Source organism: Bubalus bubalis, chromosome 14 (genome assembly GCF_019923935.1).
Source record: "Bubalus bubalis isolate 160015118507 breed Murrah chromosome 14, NDDB_SH_1, whole genome shotgun sequence".
NCBI classification, from domain to species: Eukaryota; Metazoa; Chordata; class Mammalia; order Artiodactyla; family Bovidae; genus Bubalus; species Bubalus bubalis.
The window spans coordinates 33,921,876-33,932,827 of NC_059170.1; the positions used below are offsets into that span (position 1 = coordinate 33,921,876).

The 10,952-nt window shown below is 39.7% G+C and overlaps 1 pseudogene; it reads left to right on the forward strand.

Moving 5' to 3' along the window:
- The first annotated feature begins 6,617 nt into the window (after positions 1 to 6,617).
- On the forward strand, positions 6,618 to 8,020 carry LOC102407834 (annotated as a pseudogene).
- Positions 8,021 to 10,952: the final 2,932 nt, after the last annotated feature.

The following is a 10,952-nucleotide window of genomic DNA, read 5'->3' on the forward strand; positions in this document are numbered from 1 at the left end:
ACTGACCTGTCTTTGCAAATATACTCCTACCTACAGGGCAGGGCCTCCTTACCTTACCTCATTCACTGGGTCTTTGCTGATACTAAGGACCTCTTACCTTCAAATAGATCTTTCATTCTATCCATCTAATTACGACTACTGATACTATTAAAATAAATTGCTTTTAACTCTTCCAGATTTAAAATACAGCACTGCAAAATGTCTTTAAGATGCCTTAAGTCAAAGCATTATTATGCTTTAAGCCATATCTTATCAAACACCATTAGTTACTCACTCTGATCACAAGGCAAATCCAATTATAAAAATAAACACCAAGCATTTTGCTGTGTTCACACCATGCATCACAAGGGCATTTGTCTGAAAACACATGACTCCAACATTAATTCTGCTTTTCTCAAATATACCCACTTCTTTGTTCCAGTTTTAAGGGTTTCGATAAAATCTTAAGTGTGCATTGACCTTCCTCATACATGAAGTTAAATCTTTATGTTTCCAAATCACTTATGTGAATTCATGGGAACATTGTTTTCCAAAACAGAGTACTTTCTTTCTTCTCACAAATTTGTTAGATTAAAGGTAATTAAGACTCCCATCAAAAAAGCAGCTATATAAGTTAAAAGTTAATACCTTATAAATGCAAAAGCATTTTAAATAAATGAAGATGATTTTCAGTACTCAGAATCTTATATCTGAAAATGTCCTTAAAGGTTCTGCATTGTACAGTTAAAAAAATTGAGATTGTAAGATCATTGAGGGACTGAGCTAGATTTTAGAGCCTCTGGCTCTAGTCATTTTCCCTAGAAGCCTCCATCAAAGAATTCAACAGATAAATGTCAATTTTTCTTCATTATTGTTCCAAATCAGTACAATGTACATACCACTCATTCTAGAGTAAGTAACAATAGCATACATTTGCTAAACTGGTTTCACAATTAAAAGATAAATTACTAGTGCTATTTTACAGCTAGCAGTTTTCTCCTTATGATTGGGACCAAGTTGATGACCTAACTTACATTATTTTTCCTTTTCAATTTAGTGTAGTTGACAGTGAACTCAGTTCTTCCCTCCAGATCATGCCTTTGGCCATGGAGTTCCTGACGGATGTTAGCTGGCTCCAACTTGCCCTCTCTGCTTGCTGAGGTGACAGGACCTCTTTGCCCCATGGGGACTAGAGGCATTCAAGCCAACACCCACACAGGGTGGGACTAATTCTCCCTGGACATAAATCTGCCAGATTGTCATCAGCTAGATCATCCCCGTACAAGGGCAGAGCAGTATGAGTAAGCTGAATCATAGATTACTTCACAGCTTATAGCTAGTAAAATAACATACTTGAAGGTTAATGCGATTATTTTCTAAGCTCAAGATGATATACTTAGACATATATTTACTTTTTAACCAATTTCATTATATACATATATATAAAGAAAGTCTTACATATTCAATGATTATGTAAAGGTACTCAAAGTCATGTGCTAAGAAAACAAGGATTGGTTAATGTATAAATAATATTCTAACTAAAATATATTTTAACATATTCTTTAAAAACATTTTAAAAAGTAAATTTTATAGGGAGAGGTAAATTAGGAGTTTGGAATTAACATACAAATACTACTATATATAAAATATATAAACAATAAAGACTACTGTGTAGCACAGGGAACTATATGCAGTATCTCATAATAACCTATAATGGAAAAGAACATTAAAAAGAATATATATATGTATATATGTGTGTGTGTGTGTAACTGAAACACTTTTCTGTAAACCTGAAACCTGAAACCAACACATTTTAAATTAACTATGAAGCAATTTAAAAAATAAAAGAAAAATACAAACAAAGATAAATTGGACATTTAGGAAACCGTTCAATCCAGTTCAGTTCAGTCGCTCAGTTGTGTCCACCTCTTTGCGATCCCATGGACTGAAGCACTCCAGGCTTCCTTGTCCATCACCAACTCCCGGAGGCTACTTAAACTCATGTCCATTGAGAAGACCCACAGTAATATTTATATGTAGCTATTTGATTTTTTATTAAAAATGTGCTAGATAAAATGAAATGGCTAATTGAAGGTTTTTTGGAAATGAAATGAAAATTGAGACATTCTCAAATATCATTCAAATTCTTCACCTATTCTTCTAAGATGTTCACTTTCTTCTTTCCCTTATTTTTATTTCCAGAGGCCAATGATGCCAGTTCAGACAGAAGGAATGGTGCTTTGAATGGAGGTCAGAATATAAATCAAAATGGATAAGGAGTACTGTGGGAGAGGAAACTCAAGTGTTTCCTCTATGAGAAGATCAGAGAAAAGAAAGGAGTTGAACTGAACACAGGAAATATTACTAGCATGCCTTTATTGAAGAAGATGCTTACAGAAAAGTATACAAGATTGCAAACTTTTCTTCTATAAAATACAACTACATTTAACTTTCTATGTATACTCTTCTCCCTCAAGTTGTATGTACTTCATTCCAATGAGCTTTAATTAGAAGTCATCCCTTGAAACATTGAGGACTATTCCAGCTACCATTGATGAATAACAAATTACCCCAAAACACTGAAACTTTAAAAAATGCTTGGGATTTTGTGGGTCAGGTATTTGAGAATAGCTTTGCTAAGCAGCTCTAGTTTGGGAGTCACAAATACAGCTGCAGTAGATGTCACCTGGGTCTGCAGTTATTAATATCTGGGTGAGCTGTTCAAGCAGGCTCTCATGCCTGGCTTGTAGTCGGTTATAACTATTGACTGAAATTCAGCTGGGGCTGCTAACCAGAAGTCTTACTCTCTCTCTAGCATGGCAGTTTCAAGGTAGTCAGGGTTCGTACTTGCTTTTGAAGATCACATACGAAATCTTCAAAAGCAAGTATCCAAGAAATGCAAATCAAATCTATAATGAGGTATCACCTCACATTGTTCAGAATGACTATCATTAAGAATCTACAAACAATGACTGCTGGAGAGTGTTTGTAGAACAGGGAACATGTTGGTGGGAATCTAAACTGGTATAGTCACTATGGAAAACAGTATGGAGATTCCTTAAAAACTAAAAATGTTACAACAATCTCACTCTTGGGGATATATCTGGAGAAAACCATAATGTAAAAAGATACATGCACCATAATGTTTATTGCGGCACTGTTTACAATAGTCAGGACATGTAAACAACCTAAATGTTCATCAACAGGGGGATATATAAGAACATGTGGTACATATATACAATGTAATATTACTCAGTCATAAAAAAGGATGAAATAATGCTATTTACAGCAACACAGATGGACCTAGAGATTGTCATACAGAGTGAAGTAAGTAAGTCAAAGACAAATATCACATAATAATGTTTATATGTGGAATCTTAAAAAAGGCTACAAATGAACTTATTTACAAAACAAAAATGGAGTTACAGGTGTAGAAAATAAACTTATGGTTACCAGGGGTTATAGAGGAAGAGGGACAAATTGGAAGATTGGGATTGACATACACTATTACATATATATATATATAAAGGAGTTCGTCAAGGCTGTATATTGTTTATTTAACTTATATGCAGAGTACATCATGAGAAATGCTGGACTGGAAGAAGCACAAACTGGAATCAAGATTGCCAGGAGAAATATCAATAACCTCAGATATACAGATGACACCACCCTTATGGCAGAAAGTGAAGAGGAACTAAAAAGCCTCTTGATGAAAGTGAACGAGGAGAGTGAAAAAGCTGGCTTAAAGCTCAACATTCAGAAAACGAAGATCATGGCGTCCGATCCCATCACTTCATGGGAAATAGATGGGGAAACAGTGGAAACAGTGTCAGACTTTATTTTTCTGGGCTCCAAAATCACTGCAGGTGGTGACTGCAGCCATGAAATTAAAAGACGCTTACTCCTTGGAAGGAAAGTTATGACCAACCTAGATAGCATATTCAAAAGCAGAGACATTACTTTGCCAACAAAGGTTTGTCTAGTCAAAGCTATGGTTTTTCCAGTGGTCATGTATGGATGTGAGAGTTGGTCTGTGAAGAAGGCTGAGCACCAAAGAATTGATGCTTTTGAATTGTGGTGTTGGAGAAGACTCTTGAGAGTCCCTTGGACTGCAAGGAGATCCAACCAGTCCATTCTGAAGATCAGCCCTGGGATTTCTTTGGAAGGAATGATGCTAAAGCTGAAACTCCAATACTTCGGCCACCTCATGCGAAGAGTTGACTCATTGGAAAAGACTCTGCTGCTGGGAGGGATTGGGGGCAGGAAGAGAAGGGGACGACAGAGGATGAGATGGCTGGATGGCATCACTGACTCAATGGACGTGAGTCTGAGTGAACTCCGGGAGTTGGTGATGGACAGGGAGGCCTGGTGTGCTGCAATTCATGGGGTCACGAAGAGTCAGACACGACTGAGTGACTGATCTGATCTGATCTGATCTGATATAAATATATTTATATCAGATCAGATATATATATATATATATATATAAAGTTCCTCAGTCTCGTCTGACTCTTTGTGACCCCATGGACTGTAGCCTGCTAGGTTCCTCTGTCCATGAAATTCTCTAGGCAACAATACCAGAGTGGGTAGCCTTTCACTTCTCCAGGGACTCTTCCCAACCCAGGGATCAAACCCAGGTCTCCCACATTGCAGGCGGATTCTTTACCATCTGAGCCACCAGGGAAGCCTAATACATAAAACTAAATAACTAATAAGGATCTGCTGTATAGCACAAGGAACTCTACTCAATACTCTGTAATTGTCTATTTGGGAAAATAATTTTTAAAAAGAGTAGATATATGTGAGTGTATAACAGATTCACTTTAAAGCTGGGTTTAGAAAAGTCAGAGGAACCTAAGACCAAATTGCCAACATTTGTTGGATTATAGAGAAAGCAATGGAATTTCAGAAAAAAATATTTACTTCTGCTTCATTGACGATGCTAAAGCCTTTCACTCTGTGGATCACAACAAACTGTGGAGAATTAGAGATGGAAATACCAAACCACCTTCCTTGTCTCCTGAAAAATCTGTAAGCAGGTCAAGAAACAACAGTTGGAACTGGAAATGGAACAATGGACTGGTTCAAAATTGGGAAAGGAGTATGAAGAATCCGTATAATGTCACCCTGCTTATTTAATTTATATGCTGAGTGCATCATGCAAAATCCCAGGCTGGATGAATCACAAGCTGAAATCAAGATTGCTGGGAGAAATATCAACAACCCCAGATATGCAGATGTAGTTAAGTTACTCAGTTAAGTCTGACTCTTGCAACCCGAGGGATTGTAGCCCTCCAGGCTCTTCTCTCCTTGGGATTTCCCAGGCAAGAATACTGGAGTGGGTTGCCATTTCCTTCTCCAGGCAATCTTCATGACCCAGGGATCTAACCCAGGTCTTCTGCATTTCAGGCAGATTCTTTACTGACTGCGCCATTAGAGAACTTTAATGGCAGAAAGTGAAGAGGAACTAAAGAGCCTCTTGATGAAGGTGAAAGAGGAAAGTGAAAAACCTGGCTTAAAACTCAACATTCAAAAAACTAAGATCATGGCATCTGGTCCCATCAGTTCATTCAGTTCAGTTCAGTCTCTCAGTCGTGTCCAACTCTTTGTAACCCCATGAATCGCAGCACGCCAGGCCTCCCTGTCCATCACCAACTCCCGGAGTTTACTCAGACTCATGTCCATCGAGTCAGTGATGCCATCCAACCATCTCATCATCTGTCATCCCCTTCTCTTCCTGCCCCCAATCCCTCCCAGCATCAGAGTCTTTTCCAATGAGTCAACTCTTTGCATGAGGTGGCCAAAGTACTGGAGTTTCAGCTTTAGCATCAGTCCTTCCAATGAACACCCAGGACTGATCTCCTTTAGAATGGACTGGTTGGATCCCCTTGCAGGCCAAGGGACTCTCAAGAGTCTTCTCCAACACCACAGTTCAAAAGCATCAATTCTTCTGCGCTCAGCTTTCTTTATAGTCCAACTTTCACATCCATACATGACCACTGGAAAAACCATAGCCTTGACTAGACGAACCTTTGTTGGCAAAGTAATGTTTCTGCTTTTTAATATGCTATATAGGTTGGTCATAACTTTCCTTCCAAGGAGTAAGTGTCTTTTAATTTCATGGCTGCTATCACCATCTGCAGTGATTTTGAAACCCAAAAACATAAAGTCTGCCACTGTTTCCACTTTTTCCCCATCTATTTTCCATGAAGTGATGGGACCGGATGCCATGATCATAGTTTTCTGAATGTTGAGCTTTAAGCCAACTTTTTCACTCTCCTCTTTCACTTTCATCAAGAGGCTTTTTAGTTCCTCTTCACTTTCTGCCTTAAGAGTGGTGTCATCTGCAAATAGAAGGGGGGAAAGTGGAAGCTGTGATAGATTTTATTTTTGCCTGCTCCAAAATCCCTATGGACAGTGACGGCAGCCATGAAATTAAAAGACACTTGCTCCTTGAAAGGAAAGCTGTGATAGACCTAGACAGTGTATTAGAAGTCAAAGAGATGGCCTCCAGAGGGGTCAGGCCATTGAGGGCTGACAATGATTGCCCAGCCCAGCAACAATGCAGCATGGTGGGCCTTGTGCACACCTGTGGTGCCAGAAGCATCTGCCAGGTGTGCTTGCCTTGAACTGAGAAGATGTCCCTGTACGGCAACCTGGGAGTGGCAACCAGTGACTCAAAAACAGAAGGCTGGTCCAAATACTTCAAACTTCTGCATTCTCAGCACCAGGTGAAGAAGGTAGCTCTCACTCAAGCCAAGAGCCAGAGGACAAAACAAAGTGCAATCCTTCCTCCAGCAATCGGCCTGAATCGAAGTGGCTCTTCATGAGCAACAAATAGTGGACCCCCCCACTACACATGACCATGGGTATCAACGACCCTGTTTCCAGCCAGTTTTCTGCAGGATAAGTTTTTATCCCCTCAGCTGATGTATAGGATCCCATGTTTCCTAATGATTATAAGAAAGTAGTGAAACACCAAAGAGAAGAGCAACAGAGACAGCAAGAACTGGAAAGACAGAAGGAAACAGAAGAGGGAGAAAAAAGGCATAAATAGACATGAAACTAGTGGGTTTTCCAGGTGCACCAGATCCAGATTAAGATGTAGATTATGAGTGAGAGAGGACGAAAAGAATAAGGGCGGAGCCACCATCACACCCCGCCACGTCTCTTGTGGAGAAGGACAGAGTTACCCCAAGACGTCCCTTATGAAGAGGATTCACCACCTCGCTCACAGTCTTCCAAAGTTTCTATCCTTTCCACAGTGTACAAGGAATAAGACAGACTGAGATCCCAGACAACCAGCATTGGCAACTCTTTCCTCGCCAACATGGGGGGCAAGGTAGTACATAAATTCATGCAGAAGTAAGGCTTCTGGGAAGGCCAGGTTATCAGGAAGCAAGAGCAGGGTCTGAGCACAGCACCGTCAGTGGAGAAGACCACCAAGTGGGGCAGCAATCATCGTGGGCCAAGCCACCAAGATAGAGGCAACCAAGAAGTTGAATTGAAATCCACTAGCTAAAATACTTGTGTCCTACCAAAGTGATCCTAGTCAGGAACAGGGTTGGTGCAGGAGAGTTGGATGAAGATTTAGAAGTTGAAACCAAGGAAGAGTGTGAAAAATATGGCAAAGTTGGAAAATGTGTGATATTTGAAATTCTTGATGGCCCTGTTGATGAAGCAGTGTGAATATACTTAGAATTCGACAGGGTTGAGGCAGCAATTAAAACTGTTGTTGATCCGAATGGGAAAAGTTTTGGTGGCCAGGTAGTCAAAGAATGTTTAAGAAAGAAGAAAGAAAGTCGCTCAGTCATGTCCAACTCTTTGCGACCCCATGGACTGTATCCTAACAGGTTCTTCCCTCCATGGGATTTTCCAGTTAAGAACACTGGAGTGGGTTGCCATTTCCTTCTCCAGGGGATCTTCCCCACCCAGGGACTGAACCCAGGTCTCCCACATTGTAATTTTACATGTAAAACATGTAAAAAACATGTTTAATTTGGATAAATTCAGGGTCTTGTATTTGGCAGAACAAGTTTGATTTTAAAAACTAGAGGCTGAGTCATCTCCAGTGATCCTTATGATAAGTAGTAGTGACCATGCTTTATCACATGTGTTTTAAATGAAGGTATTCTAGACTGTTTTCTTTCCAGATGATGATTGAGAAGCTAATTTTTAAAAAATGGTACCAGGTACAAAAACAGTAACAGAACTTAGCTATTTTTGAGGTTTTTGTTTTTAACCTTTTTTTTTTTTTTTTTTTTTTTTTTGGAGTGTGCTTGTAGTTGTTGCTCACTCAGTCATGCCTAACTCTACGAAACCCCACAGATGGCAGCCTTCCAGGCATCACTGTCCTTCATCTCCCCAGTGCTTGCTCAAACTCATGTCCATTGAGTTGGTGATGCAATCCAAACATCCCATCCTCTGTCATCCCCTTCTCTTCCTGCCCTCAATTTTTCCCAGCATCAGGGTCTTTTCCAATGAGTCAGTCCTTCATATCAGGTGGCCAAAGTATTGGAGTTTCAGCTTCAGCATTAGTCCTTCCAATGAATATTCAGGACTGATTTCCTGATTTCCTTTAGAATTGACTGGTTTGATCTCCTTGCAGTCCAAGGGACTCTCAAGAGTCTTCTGCAGCACCACAGTTCAAAAGCATCAATCCTCTGGTGTGCAGCCTTCTTTATGGTCCAACTCTCACATCCATACATGACTACTGGAAAAGCCATAGCTTTGACTATACAGACCTTTGTTGGCAAAGTAATGTCTCTGTTTTTTTTAATATGTTGTCTAGGTTTGTCATAGCTTTTATTCTAAGGAGCAAGCATCTTTTAATTTCATGGCTGCAGTCAGCATCTGCAGTGATTCTGGAACCCAAGAAAATAAAGTCTCTCACTGTTTCCATTGTTTCCCCATCTATTTGTCATGAAGTGATGGAACCAGAAGATATGATCTTCATTTTTTTAATGTTGAGTTTTAATACAGCTTTTTTTACTCTTCTCTTTCACTTTCATCAAGAGGCTCTGTAGTTCCTCTTTGCTTTTTGCCATAAGGGCAATGTCTTGGGTGTATCTGAGGTTATTGATATTTCTCCTGGCAATCTTGATTCCAACTTGTGCTTCATCCAGCCCAGCATTTTGCATGAAGTACTCTGAATATAAATTAAATAAGTGGGGTGACATTATACAGCCTTGACATACTCCTTTCCCAATTTTGAACCAGTCCTTTTTTCTATGTCTTGTTCTAACTGTTGCTTCTTGACTTGCATACAGGTTTCTCAGGAGGCAGGTAAGGTGGTCTGGTATCCTCATCTCTTTAAGAATTTTCCACAGTTTGCTGTGACCTGCACAGTCAAAGGCTTTATCGTAGTCAATGAAGCAGAAGTAGATATTTTTCTGGAATTCTCTTGCTTTTTCTATGATCCAACGAAAGTTGGCAATTTAATCTCTGGCTCCTCTGCCTTTTCTAAATTCAGCTTGAATGCCTGGAAGTTCACTGTTCGTGTGCTGTTGAAGCCTAGCTTGGAGAACTTTGAGCATTGCTTTGCTGACATGTGAAATGAATGCAATTGTGTAGTAATTTGAACATTCTTTGGCATTGCCTTTCTTTGGGATTGGAATGAAAACTGACCTTTTCCAGTTCTGTGGCCACTACTAAGTTCTAAAAATTTGCTGGCATATTGATTGCAGCACTTTCACAGCATCATCTTTTAGGATTTGAAATAGCTCAGCTGGAATTCCATCATGTCCACTAGCTTTGTTCATGGTGATGCTTCCTAAGGCCCAGTTGACTTCACACTCAAGGATGTCTGGCTCTTGGTGAGTGGTTATACCATCATGGTTATCTGGATCCTTAAGATCTTTTATTGTATAGTTCTTCTGGAGCATGTTGAATGTCTCTATAATTTTATTCATATAACTTCAAAACTTGGAAAACCTGTTGTGGCTATTGGTGCATAGCATACTGCTATTGATCTGTTTATATAAATAAATAAATCTATAGGTCTTCCCTAATGGCTCCCAATGAGTCAGACAAGACTGAGTGATTGAACTGTACTGAACTGAACTGATGGCTCAGTCAGTAAAGAGTCTGCCCTGAATGTGGGAGACCTGGGTTCAATCCCTGGGTCAGGAAGATCCCCTGGATTAGGAAGTGGCAGTCCACTCCAGTATTCTTGCCTGGAGAATTCCATGGACAGAGGAGTCTGGTGAGTTACAGTTCATGAGTCCATCTCTCTCTCTCTCTCTCTGTGCATATATATATGTGTGTGTGTGTGTGTGTGTGTGTATAAAAATATATAATATGCATTTTTGTAAACTTTAGCTGTGCTGTCAACTTTGGAAAATGTGTCCCCATTGTACCTTGTCAGCTTGGCATTGTACAGAAATTAATAGTCATGTTGGTCTAGAAAGGCTAAACATAATTTTCTCTATTTGTACAGAGGCAACTCACTGAATAAGGCTTCTCTGGTGGCTCAGATGGTAAAGAGTCTCCCTGCAATGTGGGAGACTCCGCTTAGATCCCTGGGTGCGGAAAATCTCCTGGAGAAGAAAATGGCAATCCAATCCAGTATTCTTGTTTGGAGAATTCCATGGACAGAAGAGTCTAGTGAGTGTACATGGGGTTGCAAAAAATCAGACATGACTGAGCTGCTAACACACACAGCTCACTGTAAATGTAAGGTTTTATCTACATGGGTTTGATTACAAAAACTAGAGCATTCTCTCAAAAAAAAAAAAAAAAAATAAGATATATCACTTTGCCAACAAAGGTCCATACAGCCAAAGCTATGGTTTTTCCAGTAGTCACATACAGATGTGAGAGTTGGACCATAAAAGAATGCTGAGTGCCAAAGAATTGATGCAGTCGAACAGTGGTGCTGCAGAAGACTCCTGAGAGTCCCTTGGACTGCAAGGAGATCAAACCAATCAATCCTAAAGGAAATCAATTCTGAATATTCATTGAAAGGATGGATG